The sequence below is a fragment of the Eptatretus burgeri genome, chromosome 9 (assembly GCF_056783735.1).
Source record: "Eptatretus burgeri isolate ZD-2024b chromosome 9, Ebu_testis_v1, whole genome shotgun sequence".
In the NCBI taxonomy this organism is placed as follows: domain Eukaryota; kingdom Metazoa; phylum Chordata; class Myxini; order Myxiniformes; family Myxinidae; genus Eptatretus; species Eptatretus burgeri.
This window is the reverse complement of record NC_140969.1, coordinates 62032095-62047376: the sequence shown is the minus strand read 5'-3', so window position 1 is coordinate 62047376 and position 15282 is coordinate 62032095. Positions and strand designations below refer to the sequence as shown.

Sequence of the window (15282 nt, the reverse complement as noted above, 5' to 3'; positions counted from 1 at the left end):
AACCACGTCTCAACAGCTATCACAACAACAACCACCAACCACAACGCCGCTTCACCACAACCGCCACGACCTTTACCGTCACAACTCGCCACCATCGCATCACCGTCATCTCGCGCCATTCGTGGGCACCGATGCTGGACTCGTGTAGAGCGCGCACCGAGCAGCGTGTTCAAAAGCATCGCGGACTTTCCGAAGAAAAACGGATCAAAAACGACTCACGCCCACTTTTATTCCGTCCAATCGGTGAGCGAGGGGCGGTTTGGCCCCGCCTCCAGGGAGTTGGAGGGCGGACGCTATATGCAAATACATGGATCAAAAAGCATTCACGCCCACTTTTCCTCGGGCCAATGGGGAGCCAGCAAGAGAGGTGAAAGGTCGGAGGCAGAGGGTCAAAGATGAAGGAGCGAGGCCACGGGGGATATAAGGGGCCGCGTTCGTCAGTCGAGGCAGTTCAGTTCGCAGGAGGAAGAGTTGAGTTGGAAGCGGAGGAAGAGCTCAGTGCAGTTGGGAGTTCGCGGAGTCGGAGTGAAGAGGTCGGAGCTGTGGAGAGGCGGCGGCGGCGAAGGCGAATGAGGGGGTGCTCGCGTCGGATTCGGGGAACTGCGGAGAGAAAGGCCGGCGGCGCGACCAAGGTCGTGGTGGAGACGCTCGTCGCGGGACCCGCGATTTTGTGAAATCCTCCTTTCCCCGAGCATCAGCAACCCCCTCCTGTTTCCCCCCGCGCTGAGATAGTGCGACAAAAGGGGGCCCCCTTCCCACCCCCTACCAGACACTGTCCGCGAGGCCCGCGGAGTTGAGGCACCACCGCCGCTCCGCGTCTCATCATCAGACAGATAGGCCCGACACGGTCTCGGCCCCAGGCCCGCCTACCCCCTCATCCTGGAGGGTGGTTCTCTTTTCTTTTGCTTTGGGAATGTGTGTTGTCGGCGCCGTCTGTGAAGTAAAATTGTATAAGTGTTGCCGTGTGCTCGCGTAGTCGGTATAAGATCTGCATTGTTGCATTTGCTTTTTGTCTTCTTCTTTTCTATGTGCTTTTGGTGGAATTGTATATGTGTGCTTCCCGTGTGCCGCGAAAATAAATGTGCTTATTATTGAACTGTTTTCCCGCTTCGCTTCGTCATTTCTTTCATTGAATCCTCATCTTGCTTCACGTAAAGGGTTGGTCGTGGGTTAAGACGCCCGATAATTAATCGAACCGTCGAGGTCGACGAATAACACCGCTCGGTTATCCCGATAGTACGGAACGGGTCGCTTAAGTGGCCCGTGTCCGAAGTCGACCTGCGGCGAGGTGCGATCGCCCGGTCTACCCTCCGTGTGGGTACTTAGGTAGGTCGAATTTGGCGAGCAACCCTATCCCACGCGGGGGCCGATTGGCTCGATCGCGGTGAGACCGAAAGGTCCACCCGTGACTGGTTCCCGGCGTTAGTCCGAGAGGGTCACGACTGGATTGTCCGTCCGGTGGGCGACGTGCCGCGATTCGAGTTACGTGGCCGTCCGCACGCCGGCGGGCGCGAATCCGCAACAATACCAAAGTATAGTTCAAACATCAGATTGATCAGTTTTGGTGGTACCACACAAAGAATCAGCACCTCCAGAAGTCATCCTGATGCACCAAATCAAACGCTTTGCAGAGATCAACATAGGCTGCAAGCAGCCGCTGCCAAAACTCTCGTCTGTTCGGTGAGGACCCAAAGAACAAGGATACAGTTAATCGTTGAGCTCTTTGGTGTAAAGCCTGACTGCTCTGGGCACTGGTGCTCAAGCAGATGGTGGCAAACCCCATGAATAATTACCCGAGTAAAGACCTTGCCCGGCACTGAGAGCAGCGTCACCACTCGGTAGTTGTTGCAGTCCTGGAGATCACCCTTCCCTTTCCAGAAGGGGACAACAAAGCCCCTCTTCCAGTCAGTTGGGATGATGCCTTGTGTTCCAGGCAGAGCATAGAATTGCATTCAATGACATAAATACAGCATTTCCACCAGCCTTGAGAAGTTCAGTATGGATGCCACTGATCCCAGGAGCCTCACTCCATTTCAACCGGTTCACCCACAAACTAATGTGGATCACAGTTGAGTGGATGGTCAGCAATAGGGACAGTGACATCCCGACATCCAACTCAACAGATGGTGGATCAGCCTGGTGCAGCAGCTCAAAGTAACTGGCCCAATGGGATTTCACTTTGGACTCCTCTGGCAAAAGCTCACCACCCTCCACTTTAACTGCAGGACAATGTGGGACGGGTTTGGAGGAATGCAATGCATGAATTCCCCTGTAAGCAAGCCGAGAATCACTTGACCACAGGTGATGCTCTACCCCCTCAAAGATGCCTCGCTTATCGGCTTCCTTGTCCACCCTCAACACACGTACAGTTTTATGCCTCAACTCCCTGAGCAGCTCAGTTCTGCCATTAAGCCGAGCTCTGCAACCCTGATGAATGAAATCCGGTGCCCCTTGAGAGACAAAATTCTTGTGCGCCCTTCGTTGAGTTCCAAGTCATCCACCGGCAATATCAAGGGTAGTGATCTTGAAGGCACTCCACAACTCTTCAGGATTCCCTAAATCACCCAAACCACCAAAATCTTCACTCAGCCTGTTCGCAAACTCCTCAGCTCCCCTCGCATCCTTGAGCTTGCCAATATCCAGCCTTGGCGTTAAGATTTAAGCTGCTACTTCAGAGTTGCTGCAATAAGCTGTGGTCGATATTGAGGGACTGAGCACTCCGGTAGACCTTGCAGTTCTGGATCATCCTCCAGCGATCATCGAGCACATGGACGATCTCCTTTGACACTCCACCAGCGTTGGAATACCAAGTCCAGCGATAAGCCTGTAGTTGCTGAAACCATGAACCAGCCAACCTAACTCCATGTCTTCTTGCAAAGTCAAGGAATTTTGTGCTATTCTGGTTCACAGTTCCAGACCCATGGGGACCAACACACGTCTCAACCATCCCTATCAGTTCCACTCAATGCATTGATATCCCTCAAGACGAGAAGAGTATCTCACCTGGGGCACTGATCAACCACAGACACTACCGTGGCATAGAATGCGTCCTTCACAGTGAGATCACTCGCCTCAGTCGGAGCAAACACAGAGACCAGGGAAACAACACGCAAGGAGTGGTGAATCCTCGTCTCATGAGCTTATTTACCAGTGTTACCTCATTTATCATTGGAGTCAGGTTATTGGGCACAGCTACAGCAACTCCTTTGGCATGCGAAGCATTAGAGTGACCAGACCAATCAAAGGTGTAACCACCCGCCATAATCTTGCCACTATCCAGTCTCCAAACTTCAGAGAGTGCTGCAATCGCGATGTTGAAACACTTGAGCTCAGATGATAACAGAGACAGGTGATCATTCCCTATTAGAGATAGGACATTCCAGGCACCCACCCATAGAGATCACCTCAGTTCAACTCAAGGAGACCATCGTCTGGTGCACGACACCTCAGCACCACCCTGACTCACACTCACAATCTGACCTGATATGGTTACCTGTGGTTTTCCTCCTATCATCAGAGTCGGGATCCCAAAGGCTTTGCTCCAATCCCATCATCTGGTAGGCTGCTCTGTGGAGGGGCAGCTGCACAAGAGGTACTCCCATGGAGTGGGTTTTCAATTTTCTTTGCATTTTTCTTGTGTCTTGTGGAGTGAAGGGTTTTATGGTGGCCAGAGTGCAAATCCTGCCACCAACCTGCTGAAAAAAGTAACCTAACTTCAGGAGGACGTCCGCCGACATAGTTAGGCACTCGATATGGATGGCTGTTGGCTCACGAAGAGTTCCTCTGTCCTTTGACAGGTTTAGTTTTCAATCCTGCTGGGTGTTCATATCCAAGCACCCTCCTCTTCAGGAAAGCTTGGGCGGGAGATGTTTTCGTCGCCAACAACCCGACCATTTATAGTGATAGAGGATTGCCACATGGCATTGTGAGGACGAGATTGAAGTTCCTTGTGATGATGAATGAAGGTCGCGTTTGTAAGCGTGAGTTGCTGGGATTTTTATTAGTTGTCTGAAGCGGTATTGGTGAGCGTGGTATAGTTTGGTGAGCAGAATGAAGGTCTGAGGTGAAATGGGGGTAGAGAATTGGCACACAGTTTTAAATGGAAAATTGGCGTGCAAATGCCCAGGAGCCGTTTGCAGCACGAATACACATGACATACTATTGAAATAACCGCCTTGGGATCGCTGTAATTTGCATGCCATTACTTTGGAGGCATGCAGTTTTTCAGAACCGCAACAATACGCTTTAATTATATCTCAAATGACTTTAAACTTCTACTTAATCAAATAAATGAACAAAAGCAATTGTTCATAAATGCTTCAGTACTTTGGACTATCTTTGAATTGTGAAACCAGGGCAGCAGTCAGAGTATATAGTGGTACGCTGAGCAAGGGATGCTGCATTGGGCCAATCAGCGTCTTCACTGTCAACGCTCCAAGGACTTACGTTGTGCTGTTGCACCTTTCGGTAGCTTTTCAACACCCGATTGGCATTTCGACAGGGTTCACATGGATCTTGTCGGTCTCCTACCACCTTCAAATGGAAAATGCTATTGACTGACTTGTATTGACCACTTCACCCATTGGCCTAAGGCGACACCGATGGCTGACATCAACGCATCTACCATTGCTCGGGCCTTTGTCTACACCTGGATCGCACATTTTAGTGTTCCATCAATTATCACTACGGATCATCATAGCAGTTCGAATTTTTCTCCTTCCCGTCAGGTGACTCGACTCCTGGGTAGCGACCTTGCGTGAATCACCACTTACCATCACCCTGCGACGATTGGTATGGTGAAGCTTTTTCACCACTAACTTGAGTCTTCCCTGAAAAGCGCATGTCAAGTTCACACACTGGATGGATGTTATACCTTTGGTACGGGAGTTGTTCTTAAAGAAGACTTTGGATGCTCCACTGCAGAGTTAGTGTACGGTGCACCGCTTTTTCTCCCAGGACAATTTGGCTCTGCGTCTGATGACACTTTGCCCAATGCCAGCAATGACGCCAACTAACTTTGTTCGGCCATTCAGGGCCTCTGCATGACACTGACACGCACGCCTTCCTCATTTCCGTTTTTTATTCTCCAGGAAATTTCTACGTCCACCCACGTATTCATACGGCATGAAACCATTGCAGCAACCTTATGACGGAACTTACAAAGTTATACAATGCTCCAATAAGACCTTCATACTCGATATTAACATTGGTCCTGATGCAGTCTCCATAAATCACTTGAAGCCACACAGCTTTCCTTGATGCAGCACCAGAGTCGAATCTCCCACTGACCAATGGGTCGATACCACCTACAACAATACCATTATCACCGTATATGGCTCGCTCTCGGTGTCATGTACACTTACTAACACGATATTTCTGAGAGTACATTTTGCTTCTTGGTTTTATTTTTTCTGTGACTATTTTTTACATGGATGGTCTACCTCTCTTCTCCTTCACCATATTGTATTTTGTTGCTACCTTATGTTAGATTACGCATTGGGAGGGGGTGAAGTATAGAATCATCGTTTTGCCTCTGGTTTTGTAATATGTGAATAAGCTTTTGCTTTGGTTTATTGGGGGATTTACTGGAAAGGGCTTTCCCAGCAGGTGTTTTGAGAGGTTTTACCATTGCGGAATAATATAGAATAATATAGACTCTGAATCTGAACGTCTCCGACGTCTTTCTTCCACGCTAAAACTCTATTCGAACTGCTCTCCTCCCTTCACCTCCTCCACCATATTAGGATCTTTACTTAACGAAGGGGTCTCTAACACTGCATTCCCCCTCGTGGGCTTGTTTCCTCTTGGGCTTATCTGCAAACTGGGTTAAAAGTCATCCTGGACTATATTTAGGAATTCCTCGTCTGCTCTGCACTTTCCCTATTCCTGGACCCATTCCAATCCTGGCAAGTTATAATCCCCAATAATCAATACTCTTCCCTCACCGCATGCCTTTATGAATTCTTCATGAACCCCTCTTTCCTCCCCCCCCCCACCCTTCACCAATAGCTCCATAAAAGCATCCTACAAGTATCTTACTGTTCTTACAATCCATAATCTCTATCCACACAGAATAATATACATTATTTCCCACCTTGAGGTCTTATCTTTCTCTGGATACAGTACTGTACTGTCTTTTACCCGGATTGTGACTGCTCGAATTTTATTTCCATTCATACATGTACATCTTTTAGCCTTCTAGTCTTGTCCTCCAATTACTCTCATTAAACCATGTCCCACTTACTGCAACTATATTGTATTCCTCGAAATCTACTTTGGCCTCAAACTCTTCCGTCTTATTATTTTAACTCCTCACAACCAATGTCCTGACATCTGAATATGTGCACCACAACCAACATCTTACTGTTGTGACCCAATGTGATGTCATTTCACCTTCCTTCAATATCCCCTAAGTCCTGCTCCTTCAAAATTGTACTCAACTCTGTCTACGGTCCTTCCTGCAGAATGAAGAATCTACCACTTCTATACTAATAAATGGTGATGTGTGTGTCTCCTCCATAACTCCAAAACCAAAAAACCTAGCAGCCTGAAACTTTGCAAGCACACTCAGAAAACTCCAAGGAAGCGGAAGAGTGAAAATTGGATGTTTGGGTTAATTAAAACACGCCTTTTGAAGATAATTAACGGTCTTATTTAATTATATCCTTCATCAGGCGCTCCTCGGCCACCTCACTCTCTTGAGGCTTAAGGCGTTGCCTGGGGAACCTCGCTGTGATCTGATGCCCCCAAGGTTTTTGGCCTGCTTAACCATGTCTTGACTTAGAACAGGCCGCAATGATTTCTTAACGATAAAGTTTCTTTTTCACTTTCCTCATTCATTTCGAATGCCGGTTCATCATCGCTCTGAATTGTTTTGTACATCGCTTTTTTAAGTACAATAAGTTTTTTAATTAGGAGCTTGGAGCGATTCATGCATTATATGAGACTATTTTCCCCGATCTACTCTCACCGACTAATTAAAGTACATCATCAAAATATTATTTCGCTTTTTAGGATCGGATATTGTCCGGACTAAATAAGTGTTGAAATCTGTTGTGAAATCTAATAATTTAGAGAAATAACGAGTGTTATAAATAATGCGATATACCTATAAGACTAAAGCCTGGTGTTGGCGCAGTGGTTTGGGCAGCGGCTTGGGATCCAAGAGATCCTGAGTTCAAGCCCCATTGGGCCACTGAATTAATACACCAGGGGGTTGACTCAGCCTGTCATCCTTCCGAGGTTGGCGAAATGAGTACCAGTATACTGGGCCGGTGTATACCCCGGTTAAAATAGGTGTACCATATCCCTGTGTCGTAAGAGGCGACCAGGGTTGCGTCAGGAATGGCATCCGGCGTAAAACATGTGCCAAATCACTATGCGGATCATACGGATGATCCGCTGTGGCGACCCCTAACGGGAGCAGCCGAAAGAAGAAGAAGACCTATAAGACTAAGCAACCAAGACTATGTTCCCTTCTCAATACATACACAAGAAAATGTGTGATTTCCAAAGCATTAAAGTTATCTTTTTCTCCTGTTTGGAGAATTATATTGAGTAAAGAAAAAATTTAGGAATGTCACAAAATTAACCAGCTTCATTGAGCTATATGATTTAATGCATTCACTGCAAGACCTCACACCCTGTCCCCCAGAGGGACTGCCTATCCATTGCGTCTGCAAGATCTGTGTATATTTTCGGAGGTTTCGTGAGGTGCTCTACAGGGAATCGAACCAAATCTGGTGAAAAAAACGGACGCATAAAAAAAGAAAAACATTTGCGTGGCCCTCGAAGCGATGTACCGTGTGACACGGAACAGACGAGCAGACATAATGGTTGATTTTTTGCAATGTTTATTTCATGGGCAATTGAACTTTGTGATATTTCCAGGGTTGTTCTGCATTAAGAAGGAACTCTTTTTATTTGTGGATAGCCATTTTTTGAACAAATTCATTTTATTTCATTAACTGCTGCATGCGTGGTGACGATGGGCTTTAAAGTTCAAGTTATCCTTTATGGCATGCGGTGACAGCCTGACCAACCGTTTCTGATCAACCATTTAATTGGAGTGCTTGCATGACTTGCATCACCACTTGCCGAGCGCCCATTGTCGACAGCAGTACCACGCCACGTCATTCTGAACGAACCATTCAATCTGCGGACGCTTTTACAAAGCGACGTCAGCCTGAGCGAGTGGTTCGTGCTCCGTCACCCTGAGCGAGTGCTTCGTGCTCCGTCAGCCTGAGCGAGTGGTTCGTGCTCCGTCAGCCTGAGCGAGTGGTTCGTGCTCCGTCAGCCTGAGCGAGTGGTTCGTGCTCCGTCACCCTGAGCGAGTGGTTCGTGCTCAGTCACCCTGAGTGAGTGGTTCATGCTCCGTCACCCTGAGCGAGTGGTTCGTGCTCCGTCATCCTGAGCGAGTGGTTCGTGCTCAGTCACCCTGAGCGAATGGTTCGTGCTCCATCGCCCTGAGCGAGTGGATCGTGCTTCCTCACCCTGAGCGAGTGGATCGTGCTCAGTCACCCTGAGCGAGTGGTTCGTGTTCCGTCACCCTGAGCGAGTAGTTCGTGCTCCGTCACCTCGAGTGATTGGTTCATGCTCCATCACTCTGAGTGAGTGGTTGTGAAATAACACCCACTTTCTGAGCCATCTGCAGAATAACCTATTTTCGAAATTACCGAGCCAAATTTTTTTCCTCCCATCACACGCACCTGTTTATAAAGAATAATATTTGTGAGCATCTCCCTGAAATGTCGATATAAATGTAACGTTTTTCGGTGAAAGCTACTCAAGGTTTCTGGGTTGTATACAATATATACCGCAGTCGGTAATCACACTGACTCCAACCTGCTGATTCACGAAAAATTGCTGTTGTGTGTGTGTGTGTGTGTGTGTGTGTGTGTGTGTGTGTGTGTGTGTGTGTGTGTGTGTGTGTGTGTGTGTGTGTGTGTGTGTGTGTGTGTGTGTGTGTGTGTGTGTTGTGTCATTGATTGGTGTCTACATATGTGGGTTTCAAAATGTCGAATGGTGTCCTCCCAGGGTGGGCTCAAAGCATCCCCATTCATTTCGGTAAGGGGTCATGATTCATGGACCAATCTGTGAAGTTTTCTGTTCTCAAAGTTTTGTGCCGAGGGCTCTATTCAGGATCGTTACTGAGCCCCGGACAGTTTCCAACTGTAGTTCGTTTGTCGTAATATTCCCAGGGATGGTTTTTAATACGGTGAGGTTCTTCATCATTCCTTGAGGTTCTTCATCAACACTGGTACAACTTTGCCATTCTTCAGCTTCCAGGATCTTTTCACTTCATGCTTGAGGTCTTGGTATTTGGTCATTTTCTTTATTTCTGCATCGTGAATCCAAAATCACTGGTATTAACACTTCAATTACCAATGCCTTCTTCTCCTTTTTTGCACCTAAGTATTATATCTGATCACAACGCTTTGTTTTCGATGTTCACGCCTGATGGGATCATAAGGTCGTACATGAGCGACACTTCAATGTTTTCAATGATTGCTTTTGGTTCATTTTCCCAAAAAAATTCTGTAACTGGAATTACAAACTTTGTTGTGTCGTTGTGTTCAGCTGTTCTTACATTGTTTTTTTCGTGTTCGGTCATTAAGCGTGACATATCATTCTCTTTGCTAACCTCACCTCCACCCCTCACCTGTCTTTTTTTTTTTTTCCTTCTCTCCCCCACCCTTCTCTCTCACTCTGTCTCCTCCTCACTCCCCCCTCCTCATAAAATGCAGCTCTCTCCTCCCATACCTCTGTCTCTCTCTGTCTCTCTCTCTCTGTCTCTCTCTCTCTCTCTCTCTCTCTCTCTCTCTCTCTCTCTCTCTCTCTCTCTCTCTCTCTCTCTCTCTCTCTCTCTCTCTCTCTGTCTCTCTCTGTCTCTCTCTCTCTCTCTCTCTCTCTCTCTCTCTCTCTCTCTCTCTCTCTCTCTCTCTCTCTCTCTCTCTCTCTCTCTCTCTCTCTCTCTCTCTCTCTCTCTCTCTCTCTCTCTTTCTCTCTTTCTCTCTTTCTCTCTTTCTCTCTTTCTCTCTTTCTCTCTTTCTCTCTTTCTCTCTTTCTCTCTTTCTCTCTTTCTCCCTCTCTTTCTCTCTTTCTTTCTCTCTCTTTCTCTCTCTTTCTCTTTCTTTCTTTCTCTTTCTTTCTCTTTCTCTCTCTTTCTCTCTCTTTCTCTCTCTTTCTCTCTCTTTCTCTCTCTTTCTCTCTCTTTCTCCTCTCTCTTTCTCTCTCTTTCTCTCTCTCTTTCTCTCTCTTTCTCCTCTCTCTTTCTCTCTCTTTCTCTCTCTCTTTCTCTCTCTTTCTCTCTCTTTCTCTCTCTTTCTCTCTCTTTCTCTCTCTTTCTCTCTCTTTCTCTCTCTTTCTCTCTCTTTCTCTCTCTTTCTCTCTCTTTCTCTCTCTTTCTCTCTCTTTCTCTCTCTTTCTCTCTCTTTCTCTCCCTCCCTCTTCCCCCCCCCTCCCGTTTTATTGTCCACATCAACGAAGTGACGGGTTGTATTTGCTCTTATTTAATGGTTTAATCACCAACAAAAAGTCTTCCAGACCTCATTACCTCTGCCACTGAGGGTGAAGGAGGTTATGTTTTCACCCCTTTGTTTGTTTGCTTGTTTGTCTGTGTACAGGATATCTCAAAAAGTTGTTGATGGATCCGAATAAAATTTTGTGGACAGATTTTGTGTGAGAAGGACAAACTGATTTGATTTTGATGAAGATCCGGATCCAGATCCGACTACTAGAATTTTTAAGTGATTCTTCACCATTGAGAGATAGGGCTAAACTGATATATAGCACGATATCTCAAAAAGTTGTGAACGGATTAGGAGGAAACTTGATGGACAGGTTGGGTGTTTTGGCAAGGACGAATTGATTCAATCTTGGTGAAGATCCGAATCCGGATCTGGATACGAAAATTATTGAATTTCTAAAGTGATTCTTCACTATTGAGAGGGCCAAAAACGATATCGTACTGCATGAAATGATATTTCAAAAATGTAATTTTGCCCGATATGTTCTCATGGATCAGGCATTACTTGACGGAGGTATGCGCTCCACCGAGTGCCCTTTTCATCTTTTCTTGTTTTGAGTTTAACCCACTTACATTTTAGTTTTTTGACTCAAATTAGACCGTTTGGTAATTTGGTTTTTCTGTGTGATCTACAAGTTTCTCCTTTTGTTCCTTTTGGTTACGGCATAACAACATATTTTGGTTATGGCCTTATGCATGATTATCAATGTTTGCTCCATCTTCTTTGTTGGAGATCTTGTTTCATTGCCATTTGTCATTATTTGACGAATGCATCGATTGTAAACTTTCCTTTGTCTAGCATACGTCTCTTCACTTTTTCATCGTGATCTCCATCCATTTGTATGAGTTGCCCGAAGTAAAAGTAACTGCTACTTTCTGCAATTTTAATGATCAATTTTAATCTCTTCCTTTTTCCATAGCTGCACACTCACGGTTGAACATTAATTTTGGTTCAACATTCGATCTTTCGACCCTCCAATTTGAGCTCTTTCATCATGATTTTCAGTTCTTCAACATTATTTGAAACTCAAACGGTCATGTATGAATCGTAGGCGATTTAGTCTTTTTCCATCGACATCTTTTCCTTTATTTTCCAAATTTACCTGTTGGAACACTCCTCCCAGGCATACAGTGAATCATTTGTGTGAAATTGTGTCTCCTTGTTTGACACCTTTCGATTTTCAAAAAGAAAAATGTTACACCCTGAGCTTTGTTTTAACACCCGAAGCTGCGCACCCCACCCTCCGCCCCAAACTTTCATCATCTGATGATGAATCTCCTGTAGAGATTTTTTTTTCCAGTGGAACATGTTATTTATAATTACACATTTGTCTATATGTGAAAAACTCACTTGCAATATGATGCAATCCATTTCTGATTTTGATCTTGCCGCTATTTTGTTGCAGTTTCAAGGTCACTGTTCCACTATTGCATACCTCGCTTTGGTATTGTTATGGCTGTGGAAATTCGCAAACCACCATTCAGGGCCCGTAGGTGAGATATCTCTAAGCACATGTGTAGTTAGCCCCAAACCCGTTGTATAGAGGGAATTTATGTCATTCATCCGGGCTGCAACGCTTTGAGATAGCCATTTTTTCTGTTCTATCTTTATTTTGAACCAACCACGTCTCAACCGCCATCACACAACAACCACCACGCCAGCCATCGTCACCAACTGCAACCACGCTCCAACCCTCGGACAGCAACAACGCCAACAGCCACGACCTTTACCTTCACAACTCGCTCCCACATCATCGCATCACCGCCATTCCCCAACGGCACCGTAACCATCAAACCACCACCGAAAACCCTCCACCACCTTCACCTCTCTCCTTCTACGGCCATTTCCGCACCACCTGTGAACACTGAGCGTCGGGCTGTCTCGGGCCCATTCGGCGATTGGTGCTGAACGCACCGACCCGCGAGCGCAAATAGCGGCCTTTCCGAGGGAGAATTCGGATGAAGAACGCTACACGCCCACTTCCCCTCCGTCCAATTAGCAAGCGCGGGGCGGCTTGGCCCCGCCTCCAGGCGCGTCTGTGTGAAATCGATATATGCAAATTCTAGGATCAGGGGAGATTCACGCCCCCTTTCCTCCGACCCATGGGCGAGCGTGGCTCCGCCCCCGAGGTCATCCTGATCCGGATATTTGCATATTAGCTGCTCCCGCCGGCCTATAAGAAGGCGAGCGCAAGGCGAATGAAGTCAGTCGAGTTGGGTGGCGAAGTGATCGGTGTGGCAGGAAGAGTCGAGTGGGGTGCCGAAGTGATCGGTGTGGCAGGAAGAGTCGAGTCGGGTGGCGAAGTCATCGGAGTATCATCGAGTTGGGATCTGGAGTTTGCTGAGAAGAGTTGTAGGAAGAGGCCAAGGAGCTCGGGTCCGAGGCTAGAAGGACGGCGGTCGGCGACGAGGTCGCGGTGTGAGATCGCTCATCGCGGTGTGGGATCGCTCGTCTCGGGACCCAAGCTAGCCAGCCATTCTCCCTCCCCCAGGGCATCAACAATTCCCCCTTTCCCCCACGCTGAGATGGTGAAACAAGGGGGCCCCATTCCCACCCCACTCCAAACGTCATGCCAACGAAACCCGCCAAGGAGCACGGAGTCGGGGCACAGCCACACGGCCACATCTGCGGCTCATCCGCCAACGCGTCACGAGGATGCAGGTAGGACCCCCCCCCCTCCCCGGTCTTGCAGGCCTGGCCGCTCCTTCAGGTCACGTGCACACATTGGCCTACAGGCCTGTCTGCCCCCTTGTCTATGAGGGTGGCTTCTTTCCTTTGCTTTTGAGTAAATGTGTGTTGGCACCATCTGTAAAGTAGAACTGTGTAAGTGTTGCCGTGTGTGCGTGTAGTCGGTAGTAACTCTGCGTCGTTGTTGCTTTTGTTTTGGTTGTTATATGTGCATTTTGACTGTTTGGCTGTATATGTGTGCTTTCCGTGCCGGGAAATAAATGTGCTTTGTGTGAACTGTTTTCCCGTTTCGCTTCGTCTTTTCTTTATTGACGCTCCATCCTGCTTCACGTAAAGGGTTCGTAGTGGGCTTCATATGCCCGGTAATTAATCGGAACCATCGAAGCCGACGATAACACCGCTCGGTTATCACTGCAGCACGGAACGGACCGCTTAAGCTGTTCATGTCCGGAGTCGGCCTGTGGCGTGGTACGATCGCCCGGTCGACCATCCGCGCAGGTACTTAGGTAGATCGATTTGGCGAGCAACCCTATCCTGCGCGGGTGGGCAATTGGCACGGTCGTGGTGGGGTTAAACCCCCACCCGTGACTAGCTCCCGGCATTGTTCCGAGAGGGTCACGACTGAATTGTCCGTCCGGTGGGCGACGCGGTCGCGATTCGAGTGACCTGGCCGTCCGCACGCCGGCGGGCGCGAATTCGCAACAGTATGTTTATGTTATCCGGAGTTGACATTTTAGTAGAGGAAATAATGTAAAAATCGTTCAAATGATGATACAAGCATGAAACTTGGCATAAACATTCACATTGGGACACTTCAAATTTCGTCGACGAGCCAAGTGAAAATCCAAGATGGCCGCCATTTTTCAAGATGGCCGCCAAATTTCTAACCCAAAACTCCATTTTCACCATATCTCTGAAGATTGTTCATGGATTTGAGTGATGTAAGTGTCTATCCATATGTTTTTTGACATGTCAAACCTGATTTTGCCATTAATTATCATCCAAGAGACCTCCTTGTATCACTAAACTTATTTTTTTTAAGTCAATGTATTAAAACGTTCTTAGATTATACCACTGAGGGTGGAGTAGCGATCTATGTTAACATTTGGTATTAACATTGAATCTTTAAAATCTGTCAAAACATACACAGGATTCATTTAAATTTCAATATGACAGATGATTTATTCATCTTTCACTTTTTTAATACAAAAACACATTAAAATGTAAATGCATAATCATTTAAAGTTGAACAAAATCTTCCAATTTTCATTCAAACCATTAAACCTTGCCGAACACACAATTTAACTTGCTGAACAAGCAGCTTAACTCATTTTGGCTAGGAAAAATGTTAAATGAAAAGATAACTATAGCAGTATCTTTTCAAAGTTTCTGGACGGAATCTTGTAACATATGCTTTGGTTAATGCCATTTGGACCGGATCAATCACTGACTAGTTCCATACATGTAAATACAAGGACAAAAACAGCTCCTTTGCCGTTATGTTATGTGTAATTGGGTGCACAGTGTCTCTAAACTGGGAACAAATCATGCACAATGTGCATCAAGTAACTCGAGTCATTGTCCTTTCTTGCTTCTGCGGACACGTGCAACTGCAAAGTGCTGTGCAGCTCAAGCCACACTGAAAACATTTACATCTTCCACCGCATTCTTTCTTGCATCCACACTTTGTTAGCTGCTGGCAGCTGGCTGCAATGGAAGGAAGGATAGTCCAGCATATCCTCCAGATTCCATCTTGTTTGTTCCAACCCCAGTCACTGGGACTGTGCTCTTCTGGCTGGCAGATTGTTGCCTGACCCCAGATGTATCCTGCTTGATAAGCTGCTCGTTTTGAATGTTCCTTCAGTGCAGCTTGAGTTGGTGGTATAGCATCATGAGACCTTTGTTTGTGTGCAAAGAGGTCTAATTGGGCATCATTAACATGTATGGTTGCACTAGATCGGTCATGCATGAGCACCACAAACCTCTCTCGGTGGTGCAGGTCATCATCATCAAACTTAGTTGGTTTCTGGCTCAATTTGATGAATGTGCTAGTTACCTCATGACA

The 15282-nt window shown here is 46.7% G+C and overlaps 1 long non-coding RNA gene across 7 annotated transcripts in view; it reads left to right on the top strand.

Annotated features, from left to right (window-relative positions):
* Positions 1–15282, top strand: part of LOC147020199 (uncharacterized) — a 60751-nt gene that overhangs the window by 25779 nt on the left and 19690 nt on the right. Inside the window, exon 1 of one of the 7 annotated variants that reach the window (XR_015061704.1) lies at positions 11241–12022. The exons of the other annotated variants lie outside the window; for them this stretch is intronic. This is a non-coding gene — a long non-coding RNA (uncharacterized LOC147020199). Of the gene's footprint in view, positions 1–11240; positions 12023–15282 lie in introns of those variants that run through there. 7 annotated transcript variants of the gene reach the window in all.